The sequence below is a fragment of the Terrapene carolina genome, unplaced genomic scaffold (assembly GCF_002925995.2).
Source record: "Terrapene carolina triunguis isolate 2854851 unplaced genomic scaffold, T_m_triunguis-2.0 Scaffold42, whole genome shotgun sequence".
NCBI lineage: Eukaryota > Metazoa > Chordata > Testudines > Emydidae > Terrapene > Terrapene triunguis.
This window is the reverse complement of record NW_020664393.1, coordinates 2,940,521-2,957,712: the sequence shown is the minus strand read 5'-3', so window position 1 is coordinate 2,957,712 and position 17,192 is coordinate 2,940,521. Positions and strand designations below refer to the sequence as shown.

The 17,192-nt window shown below is 40.7% G+C and overlaps 1 non-coding gene across 1 annotated transcript; it reads left to right on the top strand.

Moving 5' to 3' along the window:
• Positions 1 to 524: 524 nt before the first annotated feature.
• TRNAK-UUU lies at positions 525 to 597 on the top strand. Its single transcript has one exon. It is a non-coding gene; the product is annotated as a tRNA-Lys (tRNA).
• Positions 598 to 17,192: the final 16,595 nt, after the last annotated feature.

Here is a 17,192-nt window from a genome sequence, read left to right as displayed (position 1 = left end):
TCACGTAGCTGAAGTTGCGTACCTTACTTCGACTTGGGGGGTTAGTGTAGACCAGGCCTTGGTTTATTCCTCAAGTGCTGTGGGTAAGTAACATTTTGTAAAATGCAAGTTACATTTGTACAATTTGCAAGCGTATGAAATTTCAGCATCAACTGATAGCAAATTTGCAAAACATGGCAGCACTTTATATGTTTACAGGTTGGTCATAATTCACAAAATTAAGCAGAAGAGTGTTAGTTTGCCACCATAGCTCCCTGAAGTGAAAGCTAGGAGTTTCACCAAAGCCTAGCAAGAACAGAAGTAGTCTGTTCTTTCAACAGTCTCTGATACCATTAGTCACCTTGAGTAGTACCTTAGGCTCCAATCCTACAAACACACACGATATGAGCAATGTGAATGGGGTTAGAGTGGTGATGTTTGCCAGGCAGGAGATATGCAGGAAGGGAAAGGAAATTAGTAGATGGGTATGTGCCCTCCATGGCATGGGTTTGTAAACAGTTGATGGTCAGGACTTCAGCATGTGAGCCTGGCTAGCTCAGTTGGTAGAGCATCAGACTTTTAATCTGAAGGCCCAGGGTTCAAGTCCCTGGGCAGATGGAGAACAGATTCTTTCCTGCTGTGTTTGGGGGGAGGGAGGATAGCTCAGTGGTTTGAGCATTGGCGTGCTAAACCCAGGGTTGTGAGTTCAATCCTTGAGGGGGCCATTGGGGATTAGTCCTGCTTTGAGCAGGGGGTTGGACTAGATGACGTCCTGAGGTCCCTTCAAACCCTGATAGTCTATGACATAGAAGCAGATTACCCAGCCCTGCTGCTATTTTGAAAATGTGTTTCAGAGGATAGAATAAAGGGGGACAAACAAGAACTGGCTGAGTGAGGGGGATGGGGTCTGGTGGCTCAGAAAGGATGCAAGCTCACATCTGCCCAAAATGGCAGCAGCCATTGGGTGCCCGGTACAGAAGTTAGCATACCTGTACAGTATAATAAATATCAATTGTAAAGATAGATACTTACATGCTGATGACCCCTTAAGAGGGTCTTCCTCCTGTGTCCCAGGCTGGGACTGGGCTGGCTTCCTGCACAGCCACTCTCAGGTTCTTGAATTCAGAAGTGATCCTGGCTGTACGGACAGAAATCATTTTCCTCTAATGAATTGTGGTCATCCTCAGAGGCCTCAGTCTCCTCTGCAGAGGGAGGGGTGCCACTGTTCACAAGGCCATTGGGTTCTGTGGTGCACACGGGCAAAAAAATTCTGTCCAGCTCCTCGTAAAATGGACAGGTCACATAGGCACCACCTAATTTGTTTCTGGCATCCCTGGTTTTTTTGCATATGTTCCTAAGCTCTTTATATGGCACTGATCAGCTTCCCATCCATGATCCTTCTCAGCTATGTGCTTAGCAATGTTCTCAAGAGGTTTCTTATTGTGATGATTGGTCACAAGAGTTTGCTGATCATTGCTGTCTCCCCAGATAGTGAGGAGATCAAGAACGTCACCATGGCTCCAAGTGGCTGCAAGAGGCATGGTGTAATGCTGACATACTTGAGCCTGGCCTTATGCCAGTTTTTAAGTGGGGAAGGGGTTATCTGGTCAACTGGACCCCAGAATAGTGGAAGTCACAGAGTTAAACAGACAGGTTGGTCATGGATGCCCACACAACAGTGGGACAGCAGTTGGAGAACAGCCAGCATAACGTACAGAACTATTGCGTGCACATTAACAATAGTCCTCACTAACTCAATTCACCGTAAATGTACTCCATTTTGAAAGTGGAGTACAGAATTCACAGCAAAGAGGGAGTTAGTGCACTTTAAGGGTTTGTGTCATGTGTGTACACAGGCATTTTCAATGCACACTAGCTTGAGTTACTGTGAACTAAACCCATCATAATAGTCCATTCTTCTGTAATACATAATCCCAATTGAATAGCCCTATGTTCTGACTGCACCTTACTGTAAAAAAAGATAGTAAACCTACTCATTTAACTCCAGAATGTTAAAAGGGAAGGGAATGAAAAAAAAACTATTTAAACTAAGAAAATATCAATTATGCCAAATTATATTGTAATACAGCATTAGCTGTAGGATATGACCATTCAGTAATAGTATCTCACAGACATATGGTACCATTACCTAGACTTGCATCTAGAATTGCAGAGAGTGACAGAGAGCCACTTGTATCTAAAATAAGGAGTGGCAGAGAGCAATTTTCTGGTACTAGGTTGGCCTAGAAATTAAGCTACACCTCTCTACCCCGATATAACGTGACCTGATATAACACGAATTCGGATATAACGTGGTAAAACAGCGCTCCGGGGGGGGCGGGGCTGCGCACTCCAGTGGATCAAAGCAAGTTCGATATAACGCGGTTTCACCTATAACGCGATAAGATTTTTTGGCTCCCGAGGACAGCGTTATATCGAGGTAGAGGTGTATCATTGTTTTGTTCTCTGGGCACTGCCAGGAGCAGAAGATGTGTTTTATTTAGCTTAGTTTGTGTCAGAAGGCTGCTGCCACCACTACAAGAGGAGACTGCTGCGGCCTCACTCTCTAGTCAGTGCATGTCTCTAGAGCATGGCTTCTGGGTCTGGTATTTGCTGCCTGGGGCAACTCTCCAAAACCAAGGCAATTGAGCCCTTGAGACTCAGCCTGCTTGTTGGGTTGGGTCGGGTCACTCATTGTCTTGCCTATTCTGGGGTAACCAAAGACATTTAAACAGAACCAAATCTCTAATGACCTTAGATTAGGTCTCCAGCTCCAACCTGAACTCAGTAGTCCTTGCTTGCTCCTTTGCACTCAAGGGCTTGCCTCTCCCCTCCTGAGGGAGTGGGCGAGGAACCCAGGCCCACCCTCTCCTACAGGTTCCACCTCAGGAACCCTGTGCTTAAACAGCTCAGAACTGCATCTTAAGATTGTTGGCTGCTTTCCTGGGCTGCTTCCTACCTCTTGCCTGCTTGCAGGTGTCGTTCATTGAGCTGTACTCAATGGCTCTCCCTTTGGAAGCCTGACTCCTTGGACAGGTTTCTCCCAGTCCATTGCTGGGAAGTTTTAGAGGCAACTCCCAGTCACTCTGGCAGCCACCTTTCTCTGTCTAAGCTATAGCCTTTTATCCCAGCTGTTGCCAACTAATCATTGAGTCACAATTGGAGAGGTAATTGCACCATCTATTAGCCGTATATTATCTCTTTTGTGGCTGCTACTGTGTGGGGTCTATATACCCCATTACAGGAACGCATGGAAGACAAATTGAAATGGGTTTGGTTTGGATTATAGAACTCTGGTTTGCACTGGCTAATGCAGTTGATTATTCCTCACCATGACTTCACAACTCACCTCTTTCTTGTAGCTTCTGCTATTCGATTGAGTGTTAAAGGTAGACATAAGTGGGTGAGAGAGGCCATCAATGAAGGAGGCAGTTTTGCTCAAGAAATTTAAAAATTGAGCTCTCCAGAAAAACAAAATCTTTTACTAGCATTTAGGAGGGAATCGCTTTAGAAAAGAAAGTTGTAATTGAGGAAGATACAGGAATAGATATTGAAGTAAAATAAAACATTTTGATGCCAGAAGAGCTGCTCAATGGAAACTGCCTTTAAGGCAATGAGTTTGGCATCAAATTCATTACCCATTTTGGCTTGTGTGTCTTGGGGGTAAAGGAAAGTTGGAGGTTGATGAAAACTGCAGAAATCACCAGGGGACTGGATACTTTTCAAAACAAAGATATAAAGTCCTCTCTGCTTTGACTTGGCTGATGGCCACTAGATGGTTGTTCTCACAAAAGGTCTGACTTTCTCTTAGCTGTATGAGAGTGAAGTCAGCAGAAAGCATTGGGTGCCTCACAGAGAAGTCATTCAATGAAAATGGCTCATTTACTTACTATTGTATGGGAGGAAATGCTTATTTCTTCACCTGTAGGCTATTTTAGAGTAAAGAGTTAACTTTATTGAGAAATGTCTAAGAGCAGATGAATGTCTGACAGTGACAAGGCTAATATCAAGCATGTGCAAAAAGAGCAACTGAGTTCCACACAGATACAGACCATGGGCTAATCCAATCCTTCTACAGCAGACTGGAGTGTAACACACTCTCAGGCAGGCCTTGGCATGAGACCTCCAAGAAAGTTTGAGTCACTAAAAAAAATTGTTTAATAGGGATGAATATAGGCATTTAGACAACGGGTGTTTTGACATTGACTTCAATGGGAGTAGTATCAAGCCATTAGAAAATAGACAGCTGATTCCAAGTTCAGAGAGAGATTCTTCACAGCTCAAGTTTGTTGTGGTTATCAAGAATGTAAACTTGTCTTCCATAGTAATAGTGACCCAATACACTACATCTGTGTAAGAGGTATTAGGAAAAGAGCCATTTGCTTTGGTTGATCTTATTTTGTAATATACACTGATATTAAGTGTGAGAATTTCATGAAAATGATTAGGAGGAATTTTAAAGAAATACTAGAGAAGCTACAAGGATAGCAAGGGTATTTTGGTATTACTATTTACTAAGGCCATTTGTGAATAATTCCTTGGATCTGAACTGATTGAAGACCACTTCGCATTCCCCTGTCCTTAACATATTCCATCTTTTTTCACCCATGTTGACCAATATTGGCCTTTTGGACTTTTTAGAACTGATCTAGATTTAGTTTACTTGATTTTAAATCTCTCTCATTTACACAAAGGGAAAGCCAAAATATACTCCAAAAGTAGACTTTAACTTTCTTTACTATGAGTGCAGAGCATTTTTTTATTCCTACCCAGGAAACATTAAAAACACCCTCCAACCACAACAAAAATCCAATATTTTTGGTTTCTAGTTTGTATTTTGATTGCTGTGTGGTCAAGAATATAAGATTAGTTAATCATGTGAGTGCAGATATGTTTCTCTCTCTTTGGGAAGTGTACTTTTTTTTTTTTATGTTCAGCTGTTCCCAAAGTTATAGGAGCACATGGCATCCCGCACTCCACCCAAGATTATAGAAATATTTGAAACCACAGGAAGGCTATGCAGCTGTGCAGGCTTAGATTGCGACTCATTGATTTAATTGAGTTTTGCACAAGCATCAGCCCCAACAATTTTTTTTTAAGAGTGGAATTACTAGAGAAAATAGTGGTCTTGTTTTCTAACTATTCACTGCCTACTTAACATGATACATATTCTTCTATGGTTTCCCAGGCTGTCCCAGCTGTCTTCCGTTCTTTTAAATCACACATTTGATTACATTTTGCGATTATTAATGTGAAGAAAAGTAACTTAGGGAGGAACCTGACTTTAATTCATACTGTTGGTTTTAATCTATAAAGCCTTAGAAATATTTACTTTAGAGATTGCTGTCATTTCTGTGCATAGGAAAAGACAGGGCACTTGCAGGGGAGGGTCTTGTGGGCCTCCTTTCCTCAGCAGATTCTGGCTCTTGCAGCCCAGCAAACCTTCAGAGCACAATGCCAGCTTTGTTTCTTCTACCAGGCCTTTACTCATAAGGTCTAAAAGTCGAGGAAGTATTTTCTTTTAATAATGTTTTGACTCTTTGCTTGGTGAATTATGGCTACAGAAATGGTTAGAATCGCTGCCTATTTGAGGTAGTTAAATGTTCATGTTTATCTGTGTGATGTGGCAAATAAACCCCTAAATCTGATTCTCTGCTTCATGAGTAGGGCCCTACCAAATTCACGGTGCATTTTGGTCAATTTCATGATCATAGGATTTTAAAAATAATAAATTTCATGATTTCAGCTAGTTAAATCTGAAATTTCATGGTGTTGTAAATGTAGGGGTCCCGACACAAAAAGGGGTAGTGTGTGTGTGGGGGGGCGTCACAAGGTTATTGTAGGGGGGGTTGCAGTGCTGCGACCTTTACTTCTACGCTGCTGCTGGCTGTGGTGCTACCTTCAGAGCTGGGCAGCTGGAGAGCAGCAGCTGCTGGCTGGAAGCCCAGCTCGGAAGGCAGCGCCACTGACAGCAGCAGCACAGAAGTAAGGATGGCATGGTATGGTATTGCTACCCTTACTTCTATACTGCTGCCTGCAGAACTGGACACCTGGCCAGCAGCCACCGCTCTCCGGCCACCCAGCTCTGAAGGCAGTGCGAAGTAAGGGTGGCAATACCAATAGCCTTGCAACCCCCCTGCAACTGCCTTTTGGGTTGGGGATCCCCAGTTTGAGAAACGCTTGTCTCCCCTGTGAAATCTATATTGTATAGGGTAAAAGTACACAAAAGACCAGATTTTCAGAGTGGAGACCAGATTTCACGGTCTGTGATGCATTTTTCATGGCCGTGTATTTGGAAGGGCCCTATTCATGAGTCATTCTGTTTTACCAGCTGCACAACAGTGTTATATTAGATGGACCCCTCTTGTTTTAAGTCACTAAACAAGAAAGTAGTAGATCCAGAAGCATGGAAGCAATGCTTGGAAGTAGCCTTGGCTGAAGAGCAGGAAGGTTCTTTAAGATCTAATGACTTTATTTCTGAAGAGTTAGGAGTCAGCTGTATTTCCTGCATCACCTTCTATTGAGGAGGCTATGGAATGACAAGAGTAATCTTTGAAGCAGTGAAAAAAAGATTCTACACATCTTTATCCACCTGTTGGCCACAGAGGGGAGATAATGTGGAAACTGTATAAAATGGTGGAACATGGAGGCACAGAGCTGTCTGCCGCCACAAAACAAAACCCAAATCCACATCCAAACAAAGAGCTATTCTCAAAGGATTAAGTGGAGTTTTGCACAACTGTACTCAATTGGACAGGCCTTAGAGATTTCCAGAAAATCTCACATTTAGAGTAGGTCATGTCTAGAGTCTCGAAATTTGGCATTTTAAGTCCAAGATCATAATATATAATTATTCAATTCATATACACAATGCGTTGAAAAAAGTAAGTTATGGATGACCACCTGTAACAGTCACAAGTCAATACAAGGATAATTAACTCAACATGGGTGATTGTAACCTATGTAAATTGGAACTGTATGTTAGTTATACGAAGTATGGAATACAAGTTTATTTACTGCATGTGGACTGCCTTTAGTGTGTCACTAGAAAATCAAATCATATCTTGAAGCCTTATAAAACATTGATAGAATGAAATTATTTCCATATTTTCATTCTGTATTCTGTTTGTTTGGATTTTGAAGTGTTTCAGCTAAACTCAGACAGAATTTTTATACTGTAGTATTGCATTTACATGCTGTCAGATGAGAACTTCAAAGTCTGAGAAACTTTGAAAGAGACATTTTAATAAACAAAACATAGCCACATTAGTTTAGTAAAGAGGACACAGCAATAAGAAAAAAATGGAAGAAGTTAGTCAATTCAGTGGAGAGGAAGTCTAGTATTACTACTCCTTTGTTAAATTTGTTTATTCAATAAAGGCATTTGTATTTAAGATGTGCCAAATAATTTTACTTGGATTAGAGAATGAATGAATGAAGCTGACATTTCAGAATGCCAGTTCAACATAACTCCCATCCTAAAGAGTAGTGTGTGTACAACTCTAATTCACCTGACTCCCCAGGAACAAATACACTACAAATACCATGTATTTAGGATGTCACTAAAATATACTCGACAAGTTATGTAACAGTTTAACTCTTTACATGTCAGTCCTCTATACATATCCAATTAAATACAAGATCATGTAGCCTTCCTTTATTTCTTCATCAACTGTGTGATGGCATAGATAGAAGGTAATAAAATGGATTAATGAACAGGCCCTCTCTTTCATGAATACCTACATTAAAATACTGATAAAGTGATATCATTGTTCTGTTTGTCCACATCAGAAAGCTACCACAAAATCTGGTATGATTGTCTAGCATGTTTCAGGTCAGGACTGAGAAGTATCACTTACATCAGAGGTTCTCAAACTGTGGTCCGTGGACTACCAGTGGTCCACGAGCTCCATTCAGGTGGTCCGCGGATAGTTCCCTCTAAGGGGTGCGCCTGGGTGGCCACACATGAGAGAATGAAGGGCCACCCACCTAATTAGGTGCCTGGACCCTGGAGAAGATGCACATGTGAGGGGAGGTGGTGGCCTTGGAGGAAATAGGGGGTAGGTGGGAGGGGGAAGTGGGGTGAGAAGAGGAGGTGGGAGGAATTTGGGATGTGCAGGGCTGCGGCAGCCAGAGAAAGAGGTGACTTTCCCCAGCTCCAGACCTGCGGCTGCCAGGGAGAGACGGCCCTCCTTCCCAGCCCCAGCTCTGTGGCTGCTGCCGTGGGGGAGAGAGGGAGAGACCCCCACTTCTTCACAGACCCAGTTTGGGTGCTGCCGCGGTGGGGGAGAGAGGGCACATCCATCACATTAGAAAGGTAAGACACCTGATATTAAAATATGAGTTGTGTGCTTTTATTTGTAGAACAAAAAATGTTAATTATTATTAATTTTTTTTATATAGCGCTTTTATTCAAAGCGCTTTACAATAGTTAGCTAACAGTACAAACAACATTTGGAAAGATCATTAAGTAGTCCGCTGAGACCCTCAGCAATTTTCAAGTGTATAATTTCAGGATTGGGACCACAGTTTGGTAAGGGAATTAGCTAATCATCGACTTTATTACATTATTGCCAATCTCTTGAAAAGGCATATTGAACTTTTTGTGCAAAGATTTTAGAAATCAAATTTGATACCAATGTTCAAAAATGAAGCAAAATAAGTGACCCTGGCAGTTGCCAACTCATGTGTGTCTAGTAAAAAAGATGAAAAATATAATAACTAGTAAAAAAATAGGATACCAGACCATGGATATAAATATTAGAGTTATGAAGAACAAGTGTTACCAGATAAACTCAATAGCTTTTAATAACAGAAGGACAAAGTCAATGGATAAAAAGAATGAAGTAGATGTAATTGTAATGCTGCCTGCAGTGACTCAAGAGCATGAATACCAACTTCATGGCAGACTGTTAGGAACCAGGACACAAACCCCAAATTGATTCTATACTTAGCTTTCACCAACCAATTATCAACTGTAAATTCCTCAGGCACTATACCAGCCATAACATGGAGTCACAGACTTAGGTACTCTAATTTATCTCGCCAACCAAGTGTTTGTACCTTTGTCATAGCTGGTCCTTCACACCAAGAATCACAGCACTATACAGGTTACACCAAGTCCCAAAGGACCAGTCACTTATGTAGGTCAACGGCCCCCTAGATCTCATACCAAAAACAATTCTTGTAGCCAATCCTGTAATAAATGATACCAAGATTTATTAAATAGGAAAAGGAAACCAGAGAGTTATTTACAAGGTTAAAGCAGGTAAACATATATACACACAAATCTTAAGTTTCAAAAGGTAATAGAAAACCTGGTCTACACTGGGGGGGGAGGGAGGAAATCGATCTAAGTTACGCAACTTACGCGCTCTCCCGTCGACTCCTGTACTCTAGCGCCGTGAGAGGCACAAGCAGAGTCGATGGGGGAGCGGCAGCAATCGACTCACCGTGGTGAAGACACAACGGTAAGTTGATCTAAGTACGTAGCTGAAGTCGACATACTTAGATCAACTTACTGTGGCGTCTTCACCGCGGTGAGTCGATTGCTGCCGCTCCCCCATCGACTCTGCTTGCGCCTCTCACGGCGCTGGAGTACAGGAGTCAATGGGAGAGCGCTCGGGGTCGATTTATCGCATCTAGACTAGACGCGATAAATCGATCCCCACTGGATCGATCGCTACTCGCCGATCCAGCGGGTAGTGAAGACATACCCAAAGTGTCTATAATCAGCAAACTCTATATGTCCTTTAGGGTTAACCCAGGTTAAGCACTTGGGGATCTCTTGCTTATGCCCAGAAACATCTTGCCCCCCAGAGTCCAAGCAGCATAAAGATAATCAGTTCATTTTTGTTAGAGGTTTTATTCTCTTTCTCCCACATGCTTTTGGCTGCAAAGCTCAGCTGATGGGAGGAGTCCCTTGCATGACTTATCTTCATGGGAAGGAGGCAGAACAATAAAAGTCATTTGTCCTTATGTTGATAGCCAGGGTCACAGTAATAACTGGATTTTAGTTAAGCATTTGATAGAGCCTCAAAATCAGTTCAAATCACCTAGGATATGAGTGCTGTCGTGGAATAAAAACTGGCAGCATGGCCATAAAAAAAAGTCAGTGAGGTCAGCAACGCATCAAATTAGAAAAGGGGTGGGGCATTTGTTTAAACTGGGAGAGAGAAGAACTGAGAACTTTAACCCTAAGGTAAGAGGTGAAGGTAAAGAGACCAGGTGGGAAGAGGTTCAAGGAAGTAGCAGCTAACTGAAGGGAAAAGTGTTTGCTCCAACTTTATAGGGTCCCAGGGTTGGAATCTGGAGAAGTGGGTGGGCCTGGCTTCCCCCACTGGGGAAGTGGCCTATGTCCCAAGAAGGGCTATTGGGTGCAAATAGTGAGCATGGAAAAGAACTAAAGGGGAATAGAAATATTTGGGAGCAGCACAATATTAAGGGGGGAAATCTAGGTTGAATATCTGGAAAAAGATTGCTGACAATGAGCTTTATTAGACTTAAATCCCAAGGTAGTCACTTCATTACTTGAAACATTTCACCTAGACTGGACTATGCACCAATAAGTGTGGCTTTGGGAATCATCTTGCACTGACTACGGGCTGGATTAAGTTTCTAGGGTTATCCTAGTTAGATAGGAGAATATAGTAAAATCTGCCTTAGAGACCACCTCTGAAGAGAGAGACCACCTGTCACAAGCGACTATGTGCAGAGGGCACGGAACACCACCTCTCTCTGGTGTGCAAACCTTTGAAGAGAGACCACCTCTTACAAGTAATCACTTTTGCCAACTCCCATGAGGGGTCGCTCTTGGAAGGTTTTACTGTATGTGCATCTACTGCTCTAACCTCACCTGCTTATATATCAGGTTCTTTAACCCTTCCATTTCATGAGAATGAGGTTAATAAGCACCATTTAAGTCACAAAAGAGCGATAGTGCATTGTACTTTTCAGAGTGGCTATATCACAGTAATGTGGTAATAGCACTGCTAACTATTTTCACTAAGGCCAGCTCCCCTGTCATGCTGTGCTAACAGACAGTAGCTACCCATCTCTTTCAGTTTTTGAAATAAGCTTTTACATCCTCCTTGCACCATTTCCCCTGACTATGCAGCATCTGTTTAGCCCTGAAAGCTGATAGAATTGCAGCAGTCACAACTATGTTATCATCATCCTCTTAAGTGGAACTTGCTAAAAAAAAATCAATTGACTTTTGACTGCACTTGCAGTTTGCTATTTAAAAAGTTTGAGACCAAATAACCAAGCTTAGACAATAAATTGGCTAAAGACTAAGTAGTACAATATAGAAAGAAGATATACATATGGAACCCGTGTCTTGCAGCATGCAGTTCACATCACACAGAAGGTTTGTGCCGAAATTCACCCCGCAAAACTATCATATTTATATTAGAGCTGTTAACAAGCTAAAAGCACTATGCATGTTACCCAAGACTAAAGTTACCAGTCAGCTTTTTCTTTCTTTCTTTCTTTTTTTTTTTTTTTTTTAAGTACCAGGGAGTACCTTTCCTTATCTCTATGTTGGATACCACACTCCAAAACAATTGCCTGTGAAAGTACCTCACAACTTGTACCAGGGCAGAATGTTTATGTATCTAGTGTTTGACAGGTTTCTTATATTTCGGTGCCAAAGCTGACTTCATCTTTGCAGAGTGTTATGGGATACTTAGCATGGGTTTACAGAATTGTGGGAAGAGCATAATACTCAGTTAACATAACTTCCCAACACCTATATTTAATATATTAATGCCATATGGAAAATACCTCAATGTGGTGTGTGTAACATATGTTTTGGTGAACAGTTCCCCATTTGGCACTGTGATTATTATAAAGGTAACACCTTTGTTAATTGGATATAGGAAAGATAGGTAAGAACATTCAAGTGAGATTTATAGTGTGTTAGCAAACTGCTTAAATGGCAGTACATAATCAGTACAATTAAAACTAATTGTACTGATTATGTACACACAAGCAAAGCTTTAAATGCATCTTCTATCCAAGTATGAAGCATTAATATTTTCAGATCAACATCATGGATAAGGTCACTCAAGGCTTCTTCTGCTTTATGAATGTCATTGGTAATCTGAATAATGTGAGTGTCTTTTTGACTTAATGATGTTTTAAAATTGAAATTTAGTGGATCAATATGTACGCTAAAAACTGGTATGTATTTTTCAACTTTATCTTGGTTGAATCCATGATTCCAAGTAAGCCCCATTTTGAAAAACTGGAATAGGCACTATAGCATGACCCATAATGCTACTTACATGAAAAGTAAAACAAATTTGGAGCAGTGACATTATGAATGAGGTCTTCATGTGTAAATTTCTTATAATTCCTTACTACACGATACTGTCCCTCCATATTATAGGTTATCCTTACCATTGGGCATCAGGAGACATTAGCGGCTAACTTTCCAGGCCAGTGTGGACACACACAGGAATTGTGATGTCAGAAACATTACATCTACACATGTACTGATATCCCTTAGCAGAACAACAAGCCATGTGCGGTGCCTTGCAGATTTGTGTTTGAGTGATACATCAGTAGATGAGAACATCCAGGTGTTCCTTGAAGACATTGTCTTACAGGTAACTTACTGAACGGCGAATAGCCAATGTATTAAATATTGCAGTGTCAGAATCAGATATCGGTAAAGATACCATAAAAGAAATATACATGGAACCTGACACAAAGCATGATTGTTTTGAATAACATGTGCCTCAGTTAGGATGTGGGGTCACTGACCCCACAATATGAATTGTGCCAAAGGAAACTTGTTAACAAGAATCTATGATAGGCACTGAAGACAGTACCATTTAGCTAATTGATCATTATTATCATACTCCCAAAAGAACTGTTATGGAAGTTGACATAACTCCCATAAGTGGTGCAATTAACTTGTTTACCTACACAATTTTCCCTTGCTTGCTTATTTTCTGTGATCAATTCATTAATCTTTTCTTGTTTAAATAGCTCAACAATGTCATGCGTATTATACACTATTCCTCAGGATCAGCCCCTCAGTGCCATGGGTTTAGAAACGGTTTCTGCTGCATGATGCTTAAAATAGTTAACATGCCTTTTTATATCTTTCATAGCTGCTCTGTTCCAAATGGACATCCCAGCTCCAAACAGTCCAGAAATGGAACCAACAACTCTAAGTTTTGGAGTCTACTTCAAAAGATACCAGACTGCAGCATAGTCTCTTGCCTAGCTATTGAGGCTCATGGACATTCCTGATATAATGCTAGTTAACTTCCTTGTTAGTTAACATACAACAGTAATGCACTTGCTCTTACACAATTACCAAATTTAGCCATATTTCAGTGAGATTTAAAACAGTATGTGCACAAACTGTACATTATTAAGCAATATCCCAGGTGACCTATGCAGAGAAAATGCGTTATTACTTTTACTGGTGACTTGGGACTATATAGTTTACCCATGGTAGGATGGATTACAGGAGTTTGGGTCATTACCATCTGTATTGCCTTTTGTTTTCCAACCCCAGCTCCCCATTCTACAATACATTAACATACCAGTGCTTTCTGCTAAGTTTATATAGATTCATCTCCTTAACTTAAGTCAGGGTTAGTAAAGTTTACTTTCCCCTTCCAATGCCCATAGGTATTCATTTTATTTCCTGAAAACATAACCCCTATGGTTGCAAAGTGACCTAAAACTAGAGTCATTAATTCGCTGGGGCTCCCTTCAGTGTCCCCAAGTCCTTTATCCTGAGGCATGAACATGACTGGGCATTGAAAGGTAACTTCATCCTCTTTGTTTCTTTGGATTACACAAACCACATTTCTGCTGTCAGGCATAATTGTGAGCTCATTTCTCAACTTCAACAGTAGTGGTGTGTACCCATAAAAGCATGATCATCACGCAGTCTCTGGAGGGAGAAGGACTTACTTTTAAACAGCTTATCCACTTTATTTCCAATAGCCTGAATTTTATACACAGATGAACTCAGTTTGTCCACAGTGGTAGGAACCAAGCCATTAGTGCCATAAATTACGCTCCTGTACAGCATAAGCCAAAAGTATAACTGGTTTCCCATTTTCCATCACTCATTTGTCAAAGCAGTCTTTTGCCTTCTGTTTTGCCTTGCCCAATTCTTTGGACACATACAGATGCATGTTTGTTTTTCTGGTACCATGGTGAACCCTTTATCTCTTTGTTCTGAACACATGCATCCCAGCCTTCTTCAATACAACCTTTCTCACCTAGAAGGAGCTGGGCTTGGCTATTATAGGTCCCAGATCCCTCTGACTCCTAGCAGCCTCTGAGAGGATTGGATAATCCTCCAATTGGAGCTGATTGGTGTCAGTTTTTTCTTTTCTTCCCGTTCACTCTGTCACACAACTGAAAATGGGTTCCTTTAGCAGGAAATGTCAGGAAACCTTAATAGGCAGTACTACCAGCCTCTCTGATGCTTCTAGTAATTTATTATCACATGTTTTGCTGTAGTTTATTGCTTATGTTATGGTAGTAATTTAACTACCGGTTCTTTAAAAAACTGTTTCTTTAAAAAAAAACAACAGTGTAATAAACAACGTGAACACTCAATGTACAGAGGATATATATTTATTTTTTTAAATGTATTGGATTTTTATATATATATATATATATATATATATATATATATATATATACACACACACATACATACACACACACACAAAGGCTGAACAGGGCACTTGTATACATTTTTGGCTCACCTAACGTAACTTAGGGTATTATCAGTGATCTATTTTTTAAGTGCAGCAGTACAATTCAGATATAATCTCCCACCCTGTAAATAAGGTAATCTAAAAATTTCATCTCCCAACTGTTCCCCATTTATATTCCCCCCCACACCATTTTCAAATGTCTGGGGTGGGGAGAAGAAGGAGATAAGCTGCATAATGTGCCCCGAAGTCTTAAGATTTTGGCTATTTTGGACCAAGCGAGGGAGTGAATTCCTAAGCCACAGGCTCCTCCACTAGGAAATTCAACCCTATCCAGGACAGCACTTAGCCCCTTGCTTAAATTGAAGTCAGTTGGACTTAAATTTAAGTGTTTTCCTGAATAGGGATGGATTTAAGCATGTTCCTGAATCGGGGCCAGAAAAGGACTGGCCAGCAGCCCTCTCATTTATATCAGTAACTCCAGCTCAAACTCCTTTGCTGTGGCAGTTGGTTGTGGACTATTGTACAATGATAGATAGCATGTTATTCCACACAAAACAGGAGGATTTAATTACAGACAGTGTCATTCTAAAATGTTTAGAAATTCAGAAAAGCTTTTAGAAAAAGTCTTTTGCTGCATTTCTTCATCCTTGAGGTGCTGCGGGGAGTTAAATAGAGACCTCTGGTGTTCATTTAATTTATTACAACATTTACATTTGATTGATGTGATTTTATGAGCTTTTTTTTGGTTAGGGTTTCACATGCTTTTATGTTCCTTGTGTCTTTATAGGTACACATTAAGTATCACATAAAAAAAAATCTCACAATACCAGCTGGCATAGTTAATAAACCCACAATCTTACCCCTGTTGAACTATATCAAAGCCCTGTAACATCTGGCAAGTTTTAATTTCTATATTATAGTGAGATTTAATTTCACCTACAAAACCTCCAGATATGGTCATGGCTAGAATTCTTTATCCATAGTTTATTTATGCTGCCTAAACTGTGTTTGGTAGATATGAAGACTGCCAAGATTTCCAGGGCTTTATCCTATCCAATTAGCACTAAAAATAATTGCTAAGTAGTGTACAATTTTTTTTTTTTGCTTTTAGGTCTGCTAAGGTTGAAAACAAAGATAAGGATTTGCCATTTCTTTCTAATGCTCTTTCCATCTGCTGTACTGCATCTGCATTCTCTGTGGATTAGAAGGTATGTAATCTACCTCTGGTGCAGAGGAAAGCTGTACTATTGCAATCAGAAATGTTCAGAAAAAGACTACTTTGTTGTACCTGTCTTTATTTCCCAGCCTCTGCTCCTCAGACAGGATTTCTATTCATATACCCTCCCTTTTTTAACAACCCAAGATGTAGAGTTTGAGATATTTACAGTGCTCTACTTAATATAACCAATATTCAACATATCTATCTTGCAATTTGTGGCGGGCTGGGAAATAAGTCAGAATAAATCCCTGCGGCCCACAAGGGTTACATGTATATTATATTTGGTAATGTTTTCTCCCCTGAGCTGCCCAGCCACCCCTCATTTTGAACAAGAGGGTGTAAGTTCAGCGTGAGTACTGATTGCTGTAGAATGTCAGAGGCTAATACTTTTCCTCTCTGCTAGAACTTAATGGAGCATGTGTGCCTTGCATATTAGTTCATTGGAGGCTACACCAAGTGATATATGATCTGTGTAGGCACTTTCAGACAAGCCATACCATTAATAAAGCTTCCACAGCATCCCCTCAGCTATATGAAAAAGCACTTTGAAAAGACAAGCTAAAACAAGTCATTGGTCTTGCTGAAGGGATGAGTGATAGGCTGCTGAGGGAGGAGAGAAACAGAATGAAATTCAATCTAGTCATTATTTTATCACCATCCTTTACCCTTGGTTCAAGGTTACATATCTTCCAGGGACCTGTGAGCTGTCAGGTGGGCATGTCAGCTCACATTTGAAGCCTGTCAAGTATCCTTTCCCCTCCCCTTGAAATATCTCTCACTATATTAGTGTGATCAAAAATCTCCCTGAGGGGTAGCAATGAAAGCCCTTCTTTAGGAGTGGATGTTGTCCTATAGCCTCAGAATTTAATAAAAGCAAAGAACCCTATCATGCTGCTTTGGAAACAATAGATCACATATTACCTCAGGTGCTGTCAGCAGTAGGAATTGCCTGCGGGACCTGCCTGAGCATATATTATTATATGGTACACACTAAAGATCTATGAAAATCCTAACTAGATGATTCAGTAGGAGGTTTTGGGGGTGAGGTTGAGGTAGCAAAAATGTATGTTCAGTGACCACTTGACACTTGCTTGAGGGTTTCTATTAAGGGCAAGAAGCCATCCAGGTATGATCAGAACTAATTAGAATTTTCCAAGGTGAATGGAAATTGCCTGCAATACTAACCAGGTCTCATGACTCTTAGTCCAGTACCTATCCACCAGGTCATGTTACCACTCCATAATCTTTGAATTAGTGTAGTTTATAAATAAGTTATTCTTAACAATATTATCGTC